The 23,051-nt window shown below is 44.7% G+C and overlaps 1 protein-coding gene across 1 annotated transcript in view; it reads right to left on the bottom strand.

Annotated features, from left to right (window-relative positions):
• Positions 1 to 9,747, bottom strand: part of LOC127485540 (zinc finger protein 717-like) — a 51,105-nt gene extending 41,358 nt beyond the window's left edge. Inside the window, exon 1 of the mRNA XM_051828642.2 lies at positions 9,481 to 9,747. The gene's annotated coding sequence lies outside the window, so the exon portion shown is untranslated. The remainder of the gene's footprint in view (positions 1 to 9,480) is intronic.
• Between the last annotated feature and the right edge of the window lie 13,304 nt (positions 9,748 to 23,051).

The following is a 23,051-nucleotide window of genomic DNA, read 5'->3' as shown; positions in this document are numbered from 1 at the left end:
AACTGATGAAATCTTTAGTTAATATATACTAAATTGATCTTCTGTATATAAAGAGAATTGAAAACGAATCTTGATGTGAATGGAAGGGTAGAGGCAGCGGCAGAGGGGAAGGTTGCAGTTGGGAGGGAAGTTATGGGGGGGAAGCCATGTAATCCATAAGCTGTACTTTGGAAATTTATATTCATTAAATAAATGTTAAAAGAAAATTAATGTTAACTGCATATTTAGGAGTGTACTATTGCATTTAATTACAGTGCTTCTCTATATCTTATTTTTTAAGATTTTATTTATTTATTTGAGAGGTCAAATTATAGACAGTGAGAGGAAGAGACAGAGATAAAGGTCTTCTATCTGCTGGTTCACTCCGCAAATGGCTATAACAGATGAAGCTGCACTGATCTGAAGCCAAGAGCTTCTTTTCTGTCCCCCCTTGGGTACAAGGGCCTAAGCATTTGTGCCATCTTCTACTGTTTTCCCAGGCCATAGCTGAGAGCCAGATCAGAAGAGGAGCAGCTGAGGCTAGAACTGCTGCCCATATAGGTACCAGCTCCTCTTCATCTTATAAGCACATCTTATGTGTAAGAAAAAAACTGAAAAGGGAGTCAAGTATATCACAAATTATGTTAGAAATTATCTCTAATTTAAATTAAAAAAAGGAAAACCCTAAAATAGAAATGGTTAATTTTGGCAATCTGCACAAATGACTTGTGTCCTATTTATCCTTTGCAATAATTTTCAAGATTTCTTCTGGCCTTCCCATTTTCCCTTGTTCCTCAAACCATTTCATTATCACTGCCTCTCTGTCCCTGCAGCTCTCTCCCTTTGGAAACAGTCTTGTAGACTGTCAATCATTATTTCAAAATGTTTTGTAGGGAGTGCCTGAATGGCCTTCTAATATCCCATAAATATATATTTCCATAAAACAGACAATAGAGGCACTGGTACTGTGCCCTAGCAGGAAAAGCAGCTGCCTGCATTGCTGACATCCCTTATGGGCACTGCTTTGAGTCTCGGCTGCTCCATTTCTGATCCAGCGCTCTTCTACTGGGGAAGCAGTAGAAGATGACCCAAGTCCTTGGGCCTGTGCACACATGTGGAATAACTAGAAGAGGCTCCAAGCTCTTGGCTTCAGTTCGGGGTAGCTCCAGCCATTGCAGCCATCTGGGGAGTAAACCAGAAGATGGAAGACCTTTCTCCCTCTCTCCCTGCCTCTGCATCTCTCTAAATCAAATCAAATCAAATCAAATAAATAAAAATTTTAAAAATAGATGGTATAGCATAGTGGGAAAGCTGTTGCCTGTGATGTTGGTATTCTATATTGTGCATGAGTTCATGTCCCACCTGCTCTACTTCTTTTTCTTTTTCTTCTTTTTTTTTTTTTTTTTTTTTTTTTTTTTTGACAGGCAGAGTGGACAGTGAGAGAGAGACAGAGAGAAAGGTCCTCCTTTTCGGTTGGTTCACCCTCCCAATGGTTGCTGCAGCTGGCACACCATGCTGATCCGAAGGCAGGAGCCAAGTTCTTCTCCTGGTCTCCCATGCAGGTGCAGGGCCTAAGGACTTGGGCCATCCTCCACTGTATTCCCAGGCCACAGCAGCTCTACTTCTGATCCAGCTCCTTCTTGTGCCTAGGAAAGCTGCAAAGAATGGTGCTTGTGCTCCTACTCCCACATGGGAAATGTGGAAGAAGATACTGGCTCCTGACTTTAATCCAGTTCCAACCCCAGCTGCTGTGGCCATTAGGGGTGTGAAACAGTGGATAAATGATTTACATATCTCTCTCTCTTTGTAACTCTGCCTTTCAAATAAATATTGGCTGGCACCGTGGCTCAATAGGCTAATCCTCTGCCTGCGGTGCTGGCACCCCAGGTTCTAGTCCCAGTCAGGACACTAGATTCTGTCCTGGTTGCTCCTCTTCCAGTCCAGCTCTCTGCTGTGGTCCAGGAGTGCAGTGGAGGATGGCCCAAGTCCTTGGGCCCTGCACCTGCATGGGAGACCAGGAGAAGCACCTGGCTCCTGGCTTTGGATCAGCGAGGTGCGCTGGCTACAGTAGCCATTGTGGGGTGAACCAGCAGAAAAAGGAAGACCTTTCTCTCTGTCTCTCTCTCTCTCTCTCACTGTCCATTTTGCCTGTCAAAAAATAAATAAATATTTTTAATTTTTTAAAAAATTTAACAAATGGCCCTAAATATTCTGATTCATCTTGACTTGTAACAGGAGACAAGAAAGTTGCTGCTGACTTTATGTAGTGCCTCCTCAATCTGTTCTATAAGAAATAAATATGTATTTCTTTTTCTATCCAAGCACTCAAATCCAAAAGAAATAATACTACCCAGTACAGCTCTGTTTAAGGCTGCTCCTGCACTGAAGAAAAGTAAAGGAGCAACGTGCCCAAACCCTGTGTGGCAGGGTGACAGTCCCCTTCTCACTCTGCATCTGAGTTTCTGGTTAGAGAGGGAGACAAAGGCAACTCCAGATACTGCAGCAGTACACAAACAGCCTCAATCACAGACACACCTTGTGTGTGTGCAACAGAAGGAGAGCACAGAGCACTATGTAAGGGAGGAATACAATGAACAAAAAGGAAAGGATGTGAATGGACATAGCAAAGATTTTCCCCACTCTGCTGATCACGATCTCAAGGATGTCCAGGCCAGAATTCCATTTCACTTTCGAAAACCCACTCCTTGAAGTTTTCTCCACCTAGGTGTATTCTTATGTGAGGAATCTGTCTTCCTGTGAGAGATGGCACCACCACAGACTGAAAACCAGTCAAAAAGCAGAGTGATGGCTTTAATTCTCAGAGGTGAATGGACAACCACATCTATGAATTCTGCCTTGAAAAATAAGCTTCCTTCTGCTCTAGGAATCTGGTATAGTTTAGGGCTAAAATGAGAAACACAGAGACCAGTTGGGTCAGTTACGTGAGAAGAAAGGAAGCTTGATTTCCAGTTGTTACTTTGTAGCATGTTAGTTTTGAGAGGATTTCATTTTCCACTTCTACTTGAAGAAATGGAAAGGTAGAATCAGCGCCAGCTTAACACATGGCAGCTTTAGCCACTGATGACATCACAGCTTGCTACCCGAAAGTGGCAGCCAAAATAAACTCAACAAACAAGAACCAAAATAAAACAGAAGAGGCTAACATAATACCAACAGTTGTTCAGCAGATATCACCAGGATCTTGACACAGAAGTCATCAGAAGGATAAAGGGTGGGGCTGGCTTTGTTGCACAGTGGATTAAGCCACCACAAAATAAAATGCTGGGATCCAATATGTGTGTCCACCCTTTAAAAAAGATTGATTTATTTGAAACTCAGAGTTTTGGGGACCAGCGCTGTGGCACAGCTGATTGAGGCCCTGGGCTGCATCCCATATGGTCCCTGGTTCAGGTCTTGGCTGCTCCACTTCCAATCCAGCTGCCTGCTAATGTGCTTGGGAAAGTGGCACAGTATGGCCCAAGTCCCTGGCCATATATCTACATGGAGATCTGGAAGGAGCTACTGGCTCCTGGCTTCAGATCAGCTCAGATCTGGCCACTGCGGCCATTTGGGAAGTGAACCAGCAGACTGAAGACCTCTCTATCTGTCTCTATCTCTATCAGTAACTCTGTCAAATAAATAAAATAAATCTTAAAAAAATGTCAGAGTTATAGAGAGGAGGGAGAGTCAGATGGGATGGCATTGTGGATTAGCAGGTAAAGCTGCTGCCTGCAATGCTGGTATCCCATATAGGCACCAGTTCATGTCCTGGCTGCTCCACTTCTGATCCAGCTCTCTTCTAATGTCTCTGGAAAAGTAGAAGATGGCCCAATACCTGGGTCCTTGCCACCCAAGTGGGAGACTTGAATGAAGCTTTTGGTGCCTGGCTTGGGCCTGGCCCAGTTCTGGTCATTGTAGCCATCTAGGGAGTAGATAAGCAGATGGAAAATCTTTCTCATTCTCTTCCTTTCTCTATCTCTGCCTTGCAAATAAATAAATAAATGCTAAAAGAGAGAGAGATCTGCCATCTGACATGGCTGCAATGGCCAGGGCTGAGCCACACAGAAACCAGGAGCCAGGCACTTCATCTGGGTCTCACACATGGGTTACAATGGCCCAAACACTTGACTCATCCTCTGCTGTTTTTCTCAGGCCATCAGCAGGGAGCTAGTTTAGAAGTGGAGCAACTGGGACATGAACTACTGTCCATGTGGGAAGCTGGCATTGCAGATGGTGGCTTTCCCCATTGTGCCACAATGCCAGCCCCATGAGTGCCAGTTTGAGTCACAGCTGTTGCACTTCTGATCCAGCTCCCTGCTAACACAATTGGGGAAGCAGAAAAAGATGGCACAAGTACTTGGGTCCTTGCACCAATGTGGGACACTGGGTTGGACTTCCAGGCTGGGCCAGCATTATTCATTGCAGTCTCTTGAGTGAACCAGCAGATGCAAGATCCCCATCCTTCTGTCTCTGCCTCTTTCTCTGTAACTCTGCCTTTAAAATAAAATTTTTAAATCTTAATAAAATAAAGAGAAAGGGTGAGAGAGTGTCCACAGTAAAGTAACAGAGCAAAGCTACAGTTGTGCTGTCCCTCAGCAGCCTTCTGCCTTAAGTGGGAAGTCTTTGGCTTACAGACACTGACATAAAAGACACATTCACAACGCATTTCAAAACAAGAGATGAGAGGTTTACAAGGCATATTGACTTTATGATGACTTTAATTCAATAGGTACACTGGGTTTAGATATATGCCTTTTGTGCAGCCAAGTTAACCCAGGGTCTAACTCAAAGAGATGTACTGAGGGAGATGTGCTGCCAGGGGAGAGAGCTGCAATGTTCCATTGTTCTTCTAGTATCATAAAGAGAAGGAAAAGGGCTACTCATGTCCGTGGTTATAAGGAGGACAGAAGCACAAACATTTCAGAAGGGGGGAGCAAATTACAAATATAGTTATTTTAAGAAAATAAAAGGAAGTAAATTTCAGAATATAATGTGGGGTAGAAAAACACCATCAGTTCATCAATTCTCACAGGGATCCAGGAAAACTGCCCTGCCTACCCATAAACCAAATGTTTCAAAACACATTTTCTGATTAAATTCAGAAGAGTATAGGAAACAGCACTCTGGGTGTTCAAATGCCAAATTAAGTTTTAGTTTCCACTATGGGCGCATGTAGCCCAATCACTCAGAACATGAGAAAAACTTTTCCATAAGAAGGAACATGAAATATTCAGTCACACAGAATAACTGTGCTTAGTGCTCAAAGTGAACCAACCCCAGGATAAGCACCCAGAAAACCTGTTAGGTCTTGGGGCCAGCTCCATGGTGTAGCATGTAAAAATTTATTTATTTATTTAAAAGGCAGTTACAGAGAGGCAGGGCACAGAGAGAAGTCTTCCATGCACTGATTCACTCTGAAAATGGCTGCAATGGCCAGAGCTGGATCTATCTGAAGCCAGGAGCCAGAAGCTTCTGTCAGATCTCCCATGCAGGGCAGAACTCAAGAACTTGGGCTATCTTCCACTGCTTTCCCAGGTGACAGCAGGAAGCTGGATCTCAAACCAGCACCCATACAGGATGCCAGCACTGTAGGTGGCAGCCTCACCTGCCATGCCCTCAAAATAAACCTATTTTAAAAAGCATTTTAACTGAGGGATGGGAGAGAGTTCATTTAGCCAAAGCAAGGATAACATAAGATAACTACTACACAGAAGAAGCTCCTGGCTCCTGGCTTTGGATCGGCACAGCTCTGACCACTGAAGCCAATTGGGGAGTGAACCAGCAGATGAAGACTTATCTCTCTCTGCCTCTCCTCCTCTCTGTGTGTAACTCTCACTTTCAAGTAAAATAAATAAATCTTTTAAAAAATAAGATAACTACTAGTACTCATTAACTTCAAAAATACAGAAATTTAATGAAACTCAAAATATAACCAAAATCATCATCTACCACAAATTATAATGTTTATTTTGAGAGTCATATTAGAAAAAATTTAACCCTTCCCCCCCCTTTGAAAATGCACATGGGACTGGTGTAGTAGGTTAATCAGACCCTGGCAATGCCAGTACCCCACATGGGCACTGGTTCAAAACCTGGCTGATTCATTTCCTTTTTTTTTTTTTTTTTTTTTTTTTTGACAGGCAGAGTGGACAGTGAAAGAGAGACAGAAAGAAAGGTCTTCCTTTTTGCCATTGGTTCACCCTCCAATGGCCGCCACTGCCGGCACGCTGCAGCTGGCACACCGCACTGATCCAAAGGCAGGAGCCAGGTGCTTCTCCTGGTCTCCAATGTGGGTGCAGGGCCCAAGGACCTGGGCCATCTTCCACTGCACTCCCAGGCCACAGCAGAGAGCTGGACTGGAAGAGGGGCACCGGATTCTGTCCCCGGGACTAGAACCTGGTGTGCCAGTGCCACAAGGTGGGGGATTAGCCTATTGAGCCATGGTGCCGGCCTGCTTCATTTCCAATATAGCTCCCTAATTCACCTGGGAAAGCAAAGGATGATGGCCCAAGTGTTTGGGCCCCTGAAGTCAAGTGTGAGAACCAGAAGAAGCTCCTAGCTTCTCATTTTAGCCTGGCCCAGCCCAAGTCATTGTGGCCATTTGAGGAGTGAACCAATGGATGGAAGACCTCTCTCTGTCTCTCCATCTCTCTGTAAATCTGCCTTTCAAGTAAATAAAATGAATTAAAAAACCCTATACAATGTAGTATTTTGGTTATTCCCTCATACAAAGAAAGCTCAGATAAACTGTAGATGAATCCTCCTGGATTGATGCAATTCAGAAGCAGGATTGCTTCTGCCACCCTGTGCTAGACATCAATGAGAGTTATTAATGGGAAGATGAATGGACACATCAGACTGCTTCCTTACATGGCACCTTTTCTTAAAGACATCACTGCTACATTACCAGATTATGTCTCTCATATGAAATATGTCTCTCCTAAAAATTTTAAAGAACTTGCCTGAAACTTATTGCAGAGCAGGGAATGATGTGCCAAGGACAGTGAGTTAGCCTGAGTAGTCCAGGAATCCTGTTCTTGGCTGTTTTCAAGTTCGTATTAATGTACACACAACATAGTTGCTGAGAAAGTGTCTTACAGTTGTTTCCTGGGTGTGAAGCAGCTCTTTTCAGCAGAAACACAAAACTGCTTGTCCACTCGCAAGCACTGTGATAGGGAGTACATGGGAGAAAAGGTCAAAAACACACTGGGTTTGAGAGGAAGAATGCTGTCACCCTAGCAACCTCTATCCAGGATTCCCTTTCTATTTTTACTTCCTAGATAACCTTACTCTGCTAAAGAGTTTCACAGATTATTAATCTGGTGACAACAGGACTCTAACAGAATCTATGAATCACTCAATCAAGTGAAAACTTCATTATACTGAAAGTTAGTCTATAGCAATAGTTTTCAGGGCCACATTACTCTTTCTTTAAAAGATGTTTTATTTATTTATTTGAGAGGTAGAATCACAGATAGTGAGATGGATAGACAGAGAGAAAGGTCTTCCTTTTGCTGCTTCACTCCCCAGTTGGCCAAAATGGCCAGAAGAGCTGCACTGATCTAAAGCCAGGAGCCAGGAGCTTCTTCTGGGTCTCCCACATGGGTGCAGAGGCCCAAGCACTTGGGGCATCTTCTACTTCCTTCCCAGGCCATAGCAGAGAGCTGGATCAGAGGAGCAGCTGAGACTTGAACCAGTGCCCATATGGGATGCTGGCACCACAGGCAGAGGATTAACCTACTGAGCCACAGTGCCAGCCCAAAGCCACATCTTTTACCGTACTGTGTGGGCATCTCTGTGGGGGGAGAGGGGCACATTTTCTCTTTTCTTCCTTACCCATCTTCACATTAACACCTTGTACAAAGGCTTCCACAGACCAGTCATTTTGAAAATCTATCACTAATATCCTCCCGTGTTGAAAATGTAATGGGGTTAAACACAGAACCCAGAATAAGAAAAGTAACTTGAAGCTGGTGTTGTGGCTGAGCAGGTAAAACCATATGGGTGCTGGTTCAAGACCTGGCTGCTCCACTTTTGATCCAGCTCTCTGCTATGGCCTGGGAAAGCAGTGGAAGATGGCCCAAGTGCTTGGTCCCCTGTACCTGTGTGGGAGACCTGGAAGAAGGTCCTGGCTTCTGGCTTCAGATCCATGTAGTTATGGCCATTGTGACCATCTGGGGAGTGAACCAGCAGATGGGAGATCTCTCTCTCTCTCTCTCTCTCTCTCTCTCTCTCTCTGTCTTTGCCTCTCTGTAACTCTGCCTTTTAAATAAATAAATATTTTTTTTTTAAAGTAACCAGCCAGCGCTGTGGCTCACTTGGTTAATCCTCTGCCTGCAGCGCCAGCATCCCATATGCGCACCGGATTCTGTCCCATTTGCTCCTCTTCCAGTCCAGCTCTCTGCTGTGGCCCAAGTGCTTGGGCCCCTGCACCCACGTAGGAGATGAAGAGGAAGCACCTGGCTCCTGGCTTCGGATCAGCACAGCACACCAACCATAGTGGCCATTTGGGGGGTTAACCAACGGAAGGAAGACCTTCCTCTCTAACTCTGCCTGTCAAATTAAAAAAAAAAAAAAGTAACTGGCCCTCTTAATTAAAACCATATGGACTGTAAGATAATCAGCTTGGTGGAGCATTGAGTGACTGTAAAGAACTAGACAAGAAAAATTGATACTTTTCTGTATTTATGTTTTCATAGCTCTCCACTATGAAAATCCAGATTGAAGTAGCTCATTATTAACTCACATGGTAGACTTGCATTAATTTCAGTTCACTTCTCACTTTCGAAAGGGATTGGCAGCATCCCTAATAACATGAGGAGAAAGAAGGGTTGAAGACAGAAATCGAAAAGCAGGAAAATAAATCAGCTATGTTTCCATGGCCTCAAGCTCCAGATTGAAAAAGAGTCTGTTAATTAAACACAGAGGAGAGATCAGTCCACAAAGCTACTGCACAAGCTTCACATGTTGCTGGGAAAGTCACCCAAACACATAGTGCCCTGGCTGTCAAATGTGTCCGCGGGGTCCAGCATGGGGGCCAGGAGCCAGATCCTACTCTGATCTTCCATTTCCACCTCCCCACTGCCTTGGGCTCCGGCTGAGGGCCGCTGAGCCCTGCCCAGCTGGAACTACCAGGGGATATAGCCGGAGGCCAGCCACAAGGCATTCTCTGACCCACCCAAAGTGGGAACTGGGCTTATTTAAATATAGGGAATGGGACTCCTTCCTTCAGTGTGCTCTCAACTGCCCTGCTTGTGCCATTCCTCGTCCAGTGTACTTTAAGGAGAATTTGAGTGAGGCAGCCCGTGGGACTGGCCGTGCATCGGGAGACTGGGAAACGGCAGTGGGAGACACAACACCTGGGTTCCAGCCTTGACTCTGCTGGAGAAGCTCCCAGGATCACTGAGAATCAAGTGATCAATGTCTGGGAGCCGCTACCTGCCATCGCACCCACCCTCTCCCACACACGCATAGATGCCCCTTCCTGTTCTCCATACTTGCCGTGGAAACTCTCGGGAGCACGTCCCCTTTCTTCAGGACACCTGGAGAGCAAAGCAGAAAGTGTGGGACAGGAGAAGTCGCTGGAACTTGGGGCCCACGGTGGCAGATGCAGAGGCACAGAAGCAGCGGGCGGCAGGTCTGGGGTGTGTGCTCCCGAACCGCCTGCAATTGCACTTGCAGAGCAAGACTCCCCAGTGAATGTGGGAGAAGGAGCAGTGCGGCCTCTCAGGGCACACTCTGATCAGTAAATGAACTTCCTCTGTTCTCAGCCCCCGGGCCACAGGGAAAGGCACGCGCATGCGTACGTTCTCCCACATGCACACGCACAGGCGCTTAGAGCAGGAAAACGTTAGAGCACCGGGTGACTCTGGGAAATGGAGTCCAGGTCAGGGCATTCCTGGGTAGACTTACTGGCCCTCTCCTAGGACTTCAGTGTGGGGTGGGTGGAGACAGGCTGGGAACCAGAGGGCACTTGCTTTTGTTTCCATCCCTCCTTCCCTTCCTTCCCACCCCAGATCTCAAGGGTCAGGTGCTGTTCTTCCTTTCTTGAACAAAATCTTAAGAAGTGACAGCCACTGCTGTTGAGTCCCAAATCCCAGTTCCCTCACACATGCTGTTTCTCAGAAAAATCCCCTGCTGCTTTATTCCTGCACAGCTTCTCTCAAGTAACCCATGACAAGGATTTCAATGTAACTCTCAGCACAGGTGTACATGGCACAGTTTAACATCTAGATTTGAGAATACAATTTTTACTTGTGTCTTTTATTTGTGGTTCTTTTCAAAGTATTTTACACCACCCTCTAATTCACCAAGTACAAAAAAAAAAAAAAAGAAAAAGAAAGAAAAAAAGAGAACTGGATACAGGACTAACATTGCCAAGTATCTTCTAGGGGCCAGATTAACAGAGTAAATGACTTACTTTGTATCAATTATACCTCAGGTTAATTCTGGAGACAGTATTCTCGATTTACAAAGAGAAAGCTGAGGTGGAAAAAGATTAGAATTAAATTTGCCCATGGAACTATGGTAAAAAAAGTCCAGGTTAAAGGCCAACCAAAGTGAAATACTGGTTTAAGATATCTTTCAGGACCAGCACTGTGGCATAGTGGGCTAAGCCTCTGCCTTCAGCACCGACATTCTTTATAGGGGCTGGTTCAAGTCCCTGCTGCTCCACTTCCAATCCAGCTTTCTGCTCTAGCCTGGGAAAGCAGTAGAAGATGGCCCAAATGCCTGGGACCCTGCATCCACATCAGAGACCCAGAATTTCCTGGCTCCTGGCTTTGGATCAGCTTAACTATGGCTATTGCAGCCATTTGGGGAGTGAACAAGTGGATGGAAGACTTCTCTCTCTCTCTGCCTCTGCCTCTCTGTAACTCAGCCTTTCAAATTAAAAAAATCTTCTTTAAAAAAGGAAATATTTATTTTACCTTGGGGCTCAGTTTCTAAAACCCCAGATTTCTCATCTCTAAAATAAAAAGTGAGGGAGAGGAAGAGTATCTACAATCCTAATCCTCACTGTAGAGAAACACATAGGATTATAACTTATCTAAAAAAGAAAGGAGGTTCAAAGTTGCTATTGCTGTATGGTTATTTTTCTCAAGTTTAATATCAAGATAGCATAAATATTATGCATTCTTAGGTATATGTGTGGTGTTTGATTTTTAAGATTTTAAGTAGAAATATAAATGGAAGCAGGATGACATGGAGTTCTGTTTGTGATTACTTCTGTCAGTTATAATTCATGGGATTAGAATTGCTGGATTAGGAATGCTTAAATGTATCCATTCATTTCACACTAATGTTTATTATATCAGGCAATATTATTTGTGTAGACTGCTTTTTCTTGCCAGATTGAAAATTCAGGAGAGCAAGAAACATGTTTGCTTTGACATTAAAACTCAGCATCTTGATAGTCATTCTGTTAGTTGAATGAATAAATGAGGCTATAAAAATTAAACAAATACAATTTTTGATCCCCAATAACTACCTAGTTGAAGAGACAATGAAATAGATATCTATTTGATAACAGACACAATTAGATGAATGTATAATTTGTTGCTCAGAGACAACTTTGATAATAAAAGAGACATATTAATAATGACACAGGGCTGAAATGTATAAGCAGAAACCATCCAGGGCCAAGCAGGTTAAATGTTCACCCTAGCTTTGTAAGGCATTCCATTCACTATTTAGTAAGCATTTACTGAGCATTCTTTTGTGTGGTGTGTTGAAAGAACTACCAGCAACATGATTTTCCTAGATATTGGAGCAAGAGAACCTGAGCAATCAGAAAAAGTTGGGATGAACTAAGAGGCTTTTGACACAAAGGTAAGAAAAACAAAAAGCAGAGATGTCAATTAAAAAGTATATCAAAGGTAATTTAGTAGGACCTGAACCAAGGTATGGTGGTAGTGGGAATGAAGAAGAGGCAACAGATTACAGGGAGATCCAAATGGCAGAAACAACAGGATTTCAGTGGTAGATGAAGGCAGGAGGGAACTCATGTGTAAATCTTCATTTGGATTTTATTATTTAATGGACAAGGAGTTCTCAGTACATTCATGTTCATCAGTAATAAAAGGCTACCTGCAACTGACTTATAAACTTCCCCTAAATCCAGCACACAATCTCATGGGTAGCTACTATCTATAAGCCTTATGTTGATCATCAAGCCAAATATTTTTAACTGCTACAATCTACAATGGTCCTCATTATGATGCAGTTACTTAGAGACTAGAAGACATAATCCGTGTCTATAAGAAAGGTCTAAATAAAAAAGTAAAATTCAGGAGCATGCGCTGTGGTGCAGCAAGTTTGGCACAGCAAGTTAACACCCAGGCCTGAAGTGCCAGCATCCCATATTGGCCCCTGTTTGAAACCCGGCTGCTCCACTTTCAATCCAGCTCTCTGCTATGGCCTGGGAAAGCAGTAGAGGATACTTGGTCCCCTGCACCCACATGGGAGACCTGGAGGAAGCTCCTGGCTGCTGGTTTTGAATCAGCACACCTCTGGCCATTGTGGCCAATTGGAGAGTGAACTGTCAGATAGAAGAGCTCTCTCTCTCCCTCTCTCACTCTCTCTGCCTCCCCTCTCTCTGTGTAACTCTGATTTTCAAATAAATAAATAAATATTTTTAAAAAAGAGTAGTAATGGTAAATATTTATTAAAAATTTAAGTTAAAAACCCACAAAATCATATAATTCAAAGCTAAATTTGGAATACCTCGCTAATTCACAATTTATATATTCACCAACCTTAGGTAACTAAAGCACAATTAAGCAGGAAAGAAGTAAAAAAAATTTTCCCTAGAGAGGGGCCAGCACTACGGCATACTGGGTAAAGCTGCCACCTGCAGTGCCAGCATCCCATATGGGCATCAGTTCAAGTCCTGGCTGCTCCATTTCTGTTCCAGCTCTCTGCTATGGCCTGGGAAAGCAGTAGAAGATGGCTCAAGGCCTTGGGCCCCTGCACCCATGTGGGAGACCTGGAAGTGGCTCCTGACTCCTGGCTTCAGATTGACACAGCTCTGGCCATTGCAGCCAATTGGGAATGAACCAACGGATGGAGGACTTTTCCCTCTCTTTCTTCCTCTCCTTCTCTCTCTGTGTAACTATTTCAAATCAATAAATAAATCTTTAAAAAACCAATTTCCTGGAATAGTCAAAAATGCACATTATAAAGTCCAAGTAAGGTGTCTAGCCACTGGCTCACCATCCTGACTCATAAAAACTCACTCTGTCCTGGCTACTCTGATATGAGTGGATGGACACAAAGCAGAAAACAAAGCAACAGGTTTGAGCAGTGAATAAATGGAAAGGGCTCCAACAACAATGCTGCAGAGCTCTGTGGCTCCTAAATGAATGTGATATGCAGGCAGGCATCTCCTTAATTTCTGCCATACTCTCAGTTGTTCTAGGACCATAGAACTGAGCACAAGAATCAGAGCTTTCAAGTCCAACATCCACAATTCACTTAGTGATAGGGGAGCACTGTAGCTTTGCTTCATGAGTACAACTAAACCTCCACACTTGATATGTCATCCTGTTTGGATCCACTGGAGCTGGAGAGCATATGGGGTCAGAGGGAGTATAGGAGCAAGGTGTGTGAGGGACTCATGGTGGTGGTAGCTGTGCAGAGGAAAGGGTGGAGGAGGAGGAGAAGAGCAAGAGCCCCTAGCACTGTGGGAATGAGGAGCCGAGGATGAATGGAGACAGGGGTGACTTGTCTGCATTATGCCTGGTACTCTCCTGGGGTATAATTGATGCAACATGAATAATGTGAATATCATGATTACCCTAAAGGCAATTTCAGTCCTGGTAGATGGATGACAAGGACATAGATAATTAAAAACAATGTGACAAAAGTTGTAGGTGCACAATACAATCACCTACATCATTTGTGGATGCCATGCCCATAAGGCAGGAACCACCAGGTTAAGGTCAGATCTCAGGGCTGCCATTGTGGTGTAGAGGGTAAAGCCACCTCCAGCAGTGCCAGCATCCCATATGGGCACTGGTTCAATTCCCAGCTGCTCCACTTCTGATCCAGCTCTCTGCTGTAAACTGGGAAAGCAGATGGCAGAAGCCCTTGGGCCCCTGCACCCTCATGGGAAGACCTGGAGGAATCTCCTGACTCCTGGGTTCTAAGCAGTGCAGCCCTGCCTATTGCAGCCACCAACTGTGAAGTGAACCAGTGTATGGAAGACCTCTTCTCTCTCTGCCTCTCCTTCTATCTCTGTGTAACTCTGACTTTCAAATAAATAAATAAATCTTTTTTTTTAAAAAAAAAAGAGTCAGATCTCAGAGGTAGCAGAGCCCAGAAATGACAACATTGTATGAAATGAAAATAGGCAGATGGTAGGTAGAAGCTTGGTAACTAAAGCTGGGATCAGCACATGGATCTTGACTGGCAAGCTGTCAAACCAATCATTAACCTGGACTAGGCTGGGATCTCCCAACTTCTATCCTAGTGCCCATGTCTTTGCAGAGAGGCATAACCAAGGAAGAGAAAATCATCTCTGGCTTTGGCTGAGGGGACTGTGGGAGCTCCCCACATTTGAAGCCAGAATATTTTTAACCCTGAGATTCCCTCTTTCATAGGAAGGCTCTTTTCTGGCCTTGTCTTCTTAGCATAAACCTCTCAAGCCACCAGACCTCCCATAGCCCCACATCACAGGGCACATGTGAATGTGAATGGCTGAATGAACAGAATCTTGAGGTATCATGCAAATGGAAGACTCATGAATCTGTTCTCGCGTCATGGGTGTACTTGAAGGTGAGAAAACTGAGGCAGGGGACTTTGGTCATGCTCAACCATAGAGTCCTCCTTACAAAGCAGAAAAAAAAAAGAGAAAAAAAAAAGAAAAAGAAATCCTACTGACACTTCAGAAGTGCCCAGCCACCCGCCTCCTGAGTGCATGCTCTAACAATGACAAATCCCCTAAGACCAGAGTTGGGCAGGCACTGTCTTGACAGTGTAGAAAACATTTGGGGAGGGAAAGCCCTGCCCCTCTAGAGCCCATTGGTCAAAGGATCCAGCAGAAGACTCAGAGGCTTGCCGCATCACACATCTGCCCACAGAGAAGGATGGTCACAGATGTGCTGTGAGCTGTGGCCTCGTGGTACTGGCTGCAGCTGTTGACACATCAGGGATGACTGGTGGCAGTGGTTTGAGCTAATCCTGCCTCTGCCTGGCCAGCACTGCACTATGCATGGAGTGTGTCTGCTCCTGGAGTGCCTGATGAGGCCAAGGGATGTGTATAGACCTACAGTCAGAGGAAGTATGAAGTACTGGCCTCAAGATTGGAAAGTTGCCATAGCCACAATATTTTCAGAAGGTGATGTGGCAGGGGTAGCCCTGCAAGGCAGGGTGGCCTCCTGACTACATGTCCTTCCTGTTATGCTCCTCTGAACGTAGATGAGCCTGAGTTGAGTGCAACAACCTGGGTGGGTGATGCTGAGAGACCACCAGATGAGATTCTGGCTAATGTATGCAAGTTGTGGGTCATAATGACAACCGAATATGCAATGTTGGGTGCTGTCCCATGTGTTCACTCACATGTCTGATATGAATGAGGGTCTGACAGAGGGAGAGTGGGCCATGGGATTTTCAAGAACGACCTATGAGCAAGTGAAGCAGGCTGATTTCTTACCTGGGGCTACTAGAGAAGAAGAAAGGTTTGCAGGCTAGAAAATGAGCAGAGACAGGAAACACAGCATCTCCTTTGCCCCTTCCCCAAGATGCACACCCAAGGTTAGCAATTGACCTCTTCTTAAATCTGAATTGGTGGTAGTAATGATGTTGGAACTTGTGAATAAAGGGCCTAATGTGGCTAATATTCTGCTTGTCTTTCCTACAAATGGCCAACAAATTATATTTGTTTAAAACAAATATAGGCATGCACATTGCTTGAGACTTGACTGAGAGTTCTTGCAAAATGTAAGTACTCCTTGCTGATGTGAAAGATGCTAAATGTGTGGCCCCACATTGGGGATTGGGAGTTCTGTCATTAGAGCTGGATTTTGCCTTTGGTGGTGCACATCATTTTCTCTACTAGGTCTCTGACAACTCCTATGGCATTTACCCTTGCTAGACATTTCCTCAGGTTCCCAGCTGAAAGGCAGCCAAACATGAATCCCATTATCTAAAGGCTGACATCTGTGGTCTCTTTGTGTGAGACCCTCAGCTGCTGGGCTGGAAGAGCAACAGCATCTCTCCACAAGAAACACTGGAGACAGGCCTGATGAGCCTGTCTGTTTATTAGCAATCAGGCTCAGAATTTAGAGGGGAAGAGGGGAAGAAAAAACCTTGGGCGGCAACAGCAAGTCTATAGAGCAGAAGGGCAGCATGCCAAAAGGCCTCTAACTAATTGACTTATAGGTCACGTAGCACACATAGGCCCCTGGGCTCCTTTGTGCAACCAGCCCACGTCTGGGAGTTGCTTATCAGCTCTCTGTTTATGAACCACAAAAGCACAGCCACAAGGCTTCCAACAGGAAAAGGGGATGGAGGAAATGGGCCTGGAGCTCCTGCCACCTGCCAGCAGCCAGGCTGTGGGGTCCCTCCTGGGAGGCATAGCCCACCATGCCCTCTCAACCTCACACATGGGCAGGGCAGGCAGTCCCATGGGATCACCCACAGAAATCTATCTGAACTGCAAAAGATTGTGATTGGCTAAATTTTATTACAGAATTTATATCAGAAATTTCCCACCAAAGTCTGCTTTATTCTGACTTTGTCGTACACATACACAGTGATGGAGAAAGGACAAAAATCCTTATGTCCATGTTGACCTCTCACCTACACAACAAGCAGTCCCCTGTTTCTCTGTCTTGCTAATGCAGCCTCTCCCCCCCCCCAACCCCCACCTTGACCAACCTTGCCCTACCTCAACTTTTGGACACAACACTATGTGAAAACTCTGCTATCAGCCTGAGATCTCCCCCCCTCCTCCCAAGCTGTCTCCCGCTATCTCAGCGCTCAGCCTCAGAGTCCAGCCTCAGCCCAAACCCCTCCCAGCTCACACTGTGACCTCAAAGGACCTTTAAATCTAGCCGAAGTTCTTCTCTATCTCAGCAGCCCTGCTTTAGCTCAGACCTCCAAGCTCCTTCCCACCACTTTGTGCTATATAAAGCACCAGTCTGTAAGACAGGGGGTTCTCTCTTTGCTGTGTTTGCTGGGAACTCTCTGCCATGCATTCACCTTGGAGTGAACCAACCTTCTGAATAAACCTGGCCTGCCTGTGGCTCCATGCTCTGTCTCCTCTTTCTTGGCACAAAGCTTGTCTTGTTTTGTGAACTTGTGCATGGAGATTTAAGATTACTACCCCAATCCCCAACCATAAACATGGACTTGGAATGTGGCTCCATTAATGTGTGTCTGTGATCTTAGAAGTTCTTTTGGCTGCTTTTATTGGGAGGTGACTGTCAGGAAATAAACTGCTAGGAAGAGATTGATGAGATTTCCTTTGAATTCTGTGGTGCTTCACTGAAACTTGGAACACTTTGGTGATTTAAGATTAAAAGCTCATTAACGGCCAGCGCCATGGCTCAATAGGCTAATCCTCCACCTAGCGGCGCTGGCACACTGGGTTCTAGTCCCGGTAGGGGCGCAGGATTCTTTCCCAGTTGCCCCTCTTCCAGGCCAGCTCTCTGCTGTGGCCCAGGAAGGCAGTGGAGGATGGCCCAAGTGCTTGGGCCCTGCACCCCATGGGAGACCAGGAGAAGCACCTGGCTCCTGCCTTTGGATCAGTGCGGTGCATTGGCCGCAATGCGCCAGCCATGGTGGCCATTGGAGTGTGAACCAATGGCAAAAGGAAGACCTTTCTCTCTGTCTCTCTCTCACTATCCACTCTGCCTGTCAAAAAAAAAAAAAAAAAAAAAAAAAAAAAAAAACCTCATTAACAATTCTTGCTCAAAGATGCTAAAAATAATCAGCTATCTAGATCATGGACCTTGGATAAATGTTCTTTCCAACTTGAAATTTCTTTTCTTTTCTTTTTTATTTGACAGGTAGAGTTATAGACAGTGAGAGAGAGATAGACAGAGAGAAAGGCTTTCCTTCTGTTGATTCACTCCCCAAATGGCTGCAATGGCCGGAGCTGCACCAATCTGAAGCCAGGAGCCAGGTGCTTCTTCCTGGCCTCCCATGTGGGTTCAGGGGCCCAAGCACTTGGGCCATCCTCCACTGCCCTCCTGGGCCACAGCAGAGCTGGACTGGAAGGGGAGCAGCTGGGACTAGAACCTGGTGCCCATAGGGGCTGCCAGCACCGCAGACAGAGGATTAACCAAGTGAGCCACAGAGCTGGCCCATCCAACTTGAAATTTCTAAAGAAGACTTCACTTAAATGTTTTCAGCATTGATGTTTTCAGAAAGGAAATACAAAGAGCTACCCTTTTCCTTTGACTTAGCTGAACTTAGTTGTGGGATGGAAGGGGAATGTGGAACCCAGTGACTGGTGATGTCTGGAGACCTAAGCTCCTAATGGCTACTCCCATGATTTCCTACAGCTTTTAAATCTGAGTGAAATCAGGTGAGAAACTCTAGTGTGCAAGCAAAGCACTCTGACAATCAGTATGTGGTCCACAGTAGAGACTAGGGTACCTGAGGAGTCAATATAGTCATTTTTCAGCATGGTGATTGCCTTAGAGCCATGAGCTTCAGCCCCCTGGGTGTAAGAAATTCCCAATTTTTGGTCCCCCAAATCCAGAGAGGATTCCATACAGTTCATGACAAGAGAAGTTTTGACCAAACATTTGAAAGCCCTTTTTGCATTCTTGATAGGATTTCTCAGGATCAAGGTTCTGAGCATTTTGACCTTGAGATTTCTAGCTGGACCCTTGGATATGTCAAAGGATATGCATCTCATCTTATAGAGGTAATAGCTACTTAGTCTCTTTGGATTTTATATAAAGTTCTGTTATACAAAATCATGCTAAATGTTATATTAACATGGATATGTTATTGATTTAAATGTCATAGAAATGATATAAAAGTGGTCTGGCACGGTGGCATAGCAGGTGAAGCCACTGCCTGCAGTGCCAGCATCCCATATGGGCACAGGTTTGAGTCCCAGCTGCTCCACTTCTGATCCAGCTCTCTGCTATTGCCTGGGGAAGCAGTAGAAGATGGTCCACTCATCTTGCCATGAGACCTCTCTGGGACACATATATGTGAATTATCATGACATTCAACAAGTGTGTACTAGCAGGCTGGATCTCACAAATGTCCCTTTAGCAGGAGTAGGGAACATCCATAGCGTAGGCCATAAAAAGCCCATGAAATCACTTGGTCTGACAGTGCTAAGGCAACTGCAAATGGGATTTGAAATTCAATAAACCTATAGCAGGCTAAATTTTTTAAAGATTTATTTATTTATTTGAAAGGCAAAGGGAGGGAGAGAAAGCAAGAGAGAGAGAGAGAGAGAGAGAGAGGTCTTCCATCCACTGTTTTACTCCCCACATGGCCACAATGGTAGGAGCTGGGCCAATCCAATGTCAGAAGCCAAGAGCTTCTTTTGGGTCTCCTGAGCAGGTGTAGGGGCCCAGGGATTTGGATCATCTTTTAACTGCTTTCCCAGACCATAGCAGAGAGCTGAGTCAGAAGTGGAGCAGCCAAGACTTGAACCAGTGACCATATGGGATGTTAGCACTTCAGGCAGTGGCTTTACCCACTACACAACAGTGCTGGCCCCCAGGCTATATCTTACATTGATACTTTGGTATGGCCTGTGAATAATGGTATAGATATACAGATGGCCCTTGGAAGAAACGTCCTTTGCTTTAGAAACTACAGACCAGAAACAATCATGGGTGGAAACAGTTTCACAGACAAGAATCACATGCTGAATATGCAGCAGTAACTCCCCAGGAAACTTTGGAAGGAGTAGCATTGCTACAGTGTATCTTAGCACAGAATGCTAAACTCAAAGCCCTCACTCATAACTATGTCTAAGAGAAAGTTAAGAGTCACAATTCACACTGACTTGAGTTAGGAAAGAGGGATGTTGATCGTCTGAATATTGATTAAAGACATATTTTGGGCCTTCCCTGGGTTCAAGAAAGGTGGAAAAGGTATACAGAAATCTGTGTTACCCAAACTTTCTTTGTAGCTAGTCCATATCTCTGTTCCATTCATATGAAAACTAGCTATTCATCTTTGTTCTATAGATAAGACTGGAGAGTGTGATTTTGCACATTAAACACTGGCAAAGTGTTTTCAACATGTCTTAAAATGCTATGTCTAGACCAACTCTAAGGTTTTTTTTTAATATAAAGATTTATTCATTTACATGCAAAACAGAGTTACAAAGAGAGAGAGAGGCAAAAATATCTTCCACCTGCTGGTTTATTCCCCAAATGACTGCAACAGCCAGAGCTGGGCTGACCTGAAGTCAGGAGCCTGGAGTTTCTTCCAAGTCTCCCAAGTGGGTGCAGGGGCCCAAGCACTTAGGCCAACCTCTGCTGTTTTCCCAGGTATCTCAGCATGGAGATGGATCAGATGTGGAGCAGCTGAAACTTGAACCTGTGCCCATCTAGGACACAGGCTGGTGAAGCAGGTGGTGGCTTTACCCTCCACACGATAGTGCCAGCCCCATCCACACTAAGCCTGAATTCATAACTCTACTCCTGGTTTGGACTGGAAGTTTTCTGGCAGAAAGATTATTAATGTCTCTGGCTTTCATTATAGGTATAGAAATAGTAGTGTGTTCTTGGTTTCATTGATATAGAATGGTGATGCATCTGCAGAATAAAGCTGTGCAGAGAGGCTGGCACTGTGGCATAGTGGGTAAAGCTGCCACCTGCAGTGCCAGCATCCCATATGGGCACTGGTTTGAGTCCCAGGTGCTCCACTTCCTATCCAGCTCTCTGCTATGGCCTGGGAGAGTAGAGGAAGATGGCCCACATACATGGGCCTCTGCACCTGTATGGGAGACCTGGAAGAAGCTCCAAAAGCTCTTGGCTTTGAATCAGCTCAGCTTTGGCCATTGTAGCCATCTGGTGCGTGAACCAGCAGATGGAAGACCTCTCGCTGTTTCTGCCTCTCTATAACTCTGCCTTTCACATAAATAAATAAATCTTTAAAAAAAATCTGTGCAGAAAATGGCAGTAAAACACTTTGGGGTGCTCTGCTATGAGCTGCTGGTGGGAAATCCACCCTTCGAGAGCGTCTCTCACACTGAGACATACAGACGCATCCTTAAGCTGGATGTGAAGTTTCCTGTAACAATGTCTTTGGGAGCCCGAGACTTCATATCCAGGCTTCTGAGATACCAGCCATCAGAGTGGCTGCCCCTGGCCCAGATCCTGAGGCACCCCTGGACCCAGGCCCACTCCCGGAGGGTGCTGCCTCCTTGTGCTCATCCAGCTTCCTGAATCCTGTCTGCCTTTGTCTGCATTTGTGCAGGGAGCTCTCCTGGCTCTGCTAACTCATCTGTTTTTTGTTGGTTTCCTTTTTAAGATGCAAGATATAAATTAATAAAAGCTGAATTGTTTAGTACCAGCTGGAAAAAAAAATGCAGAGGATCTCAACAGCTAAACCCAAGACTAGGAACTTTATTTAAAGAAATGCCTACAGGGATGGTGTTGTGGTGTACGAGGTACAACTGCCATCTGTGACTCAGCATCCCCTATGGTGCTGATTTGAGTCACAACTGTTCCACTTCTGATCCAGCTCCCTGCTAATGGCCTTGGAAAGCAATGGAAGATGGCCCAAGTTTTTAGGCCTCTGCATCCAAGTGGGAGGAAGCTTTTGGCTCCTGGATTCAAATCAGCAGAGCTCTGGTCATTGTGGTCAATTGGGGAGTGAACCAGCAGGTGAAAGACTTCTCTCTCTGTCTTTTCTTCTCTCTCTGTGTAACTCTTTCAAATAAATATATCTTTAAAAAAAAGAGTTGTATGTATACTTATTTCAGAATATCTGACTGATCACCTAATTAAGATGTATCAAATTTATAAAATAAAAATAATCAGATTTACAATTTATACAAATTTATAAAATAATCAGGTAGAATAAATCTGGTTTATAACTGGTTGGATCACTCTAAGTGGATGGATGTTATTTCAAAATTAATAGGGAGTTTATTTTTACCAAATATTTTAAGCCCCTTTGTCATCCTTAGCAGATTTTTCAGAATCAAGGTTCTAAATTTTTTCATTTTGAGATTTCCAACAGGAACCCTTGATGTGTCAAAGGATATATCCTATCTTGTAGAGGTAATAGCTGATTATGCAATTTAGATTGTATGTAAAGTACTGTCATGAAATTATGCTCAATTTTAAATTATATTAATATAGATATACCATTGATATATAAATTTCCTAAAAGTTATATAAGTCTTAAAATCTGATAGTTCTGTTTTGTTGTTATCAGTCATGATGGTTATCTTGATAAAAAGGAGACCCAGAGGCCTAAAGGAGACAATAGGTTTGTAAAATCATTCCGTTTCTTTCTTTCCTTTTAAAAAGATTTATCTATTTCTTTGAGAGGCAGAATTCCAGAGAAGGAAAGACAGAGGGAGAGAGATCTTCTGTTGGTTCACACCCCAAAGGGACACAATGGCCAAGGATGAGCCAGGCTTTGGTGATCATATCTTCTTTATTAATAACCATGTATACTTTTGAAAGGGCAGGCAGCGGGAGCATAACTAATTCAGGGCAATACTAATTCTATAGGATGAAGCTGACATTGGCACTGCTATGCTTCTCCATTCAGCTTGAACAGTAGATTTCCAGGTGGGCCTGGGCCACACCCAGGAGCAGTTTAGCTGATTGGTGGTCATTGGGGGAAATGCACCCAGGGATCCCATTGCCTGCCAGGAGGGAGGCCGTGGGGTCCCTCCCGGGAGGCATGGTGCACCATGCCCTTTCAACCTCCTGCATGGGCAAGGCAGGCAGTCTGACAGGATCACCCATATCTCCCAAAAGGGTGTAGGAGCCCAAACACTTGGCCATCCTCTGCTGCTTTCCCAGGTGCATTAGCAGGGAGCTGGATCAGAGTGGAGCAACCAGGACTTGAAGTATAACCCATATGGGATGCCGGCATCATAGGTGGCAGCTTAACATGCTATGCCA

The sequence above is a fragment of the Oryctolagus cuniculus genome, chromosome 12, assembly GCF_964237555.1.
Source record: "Oryctolagus cuniculus chromosome 12, mOryCun1.1, whole genome shotgun sequence".
Lineage (NCBI taxonomy): Eukaryota > Metazoa > Chordata > Mammalia > Lagomorpha > Leporidae > Oryctolagus > Oryctolagus cuniculus.
Note: the sequence above shows the minus strand (reverse complement) of the source record. Positions and strands in the feature narration are given on the sequence as shown.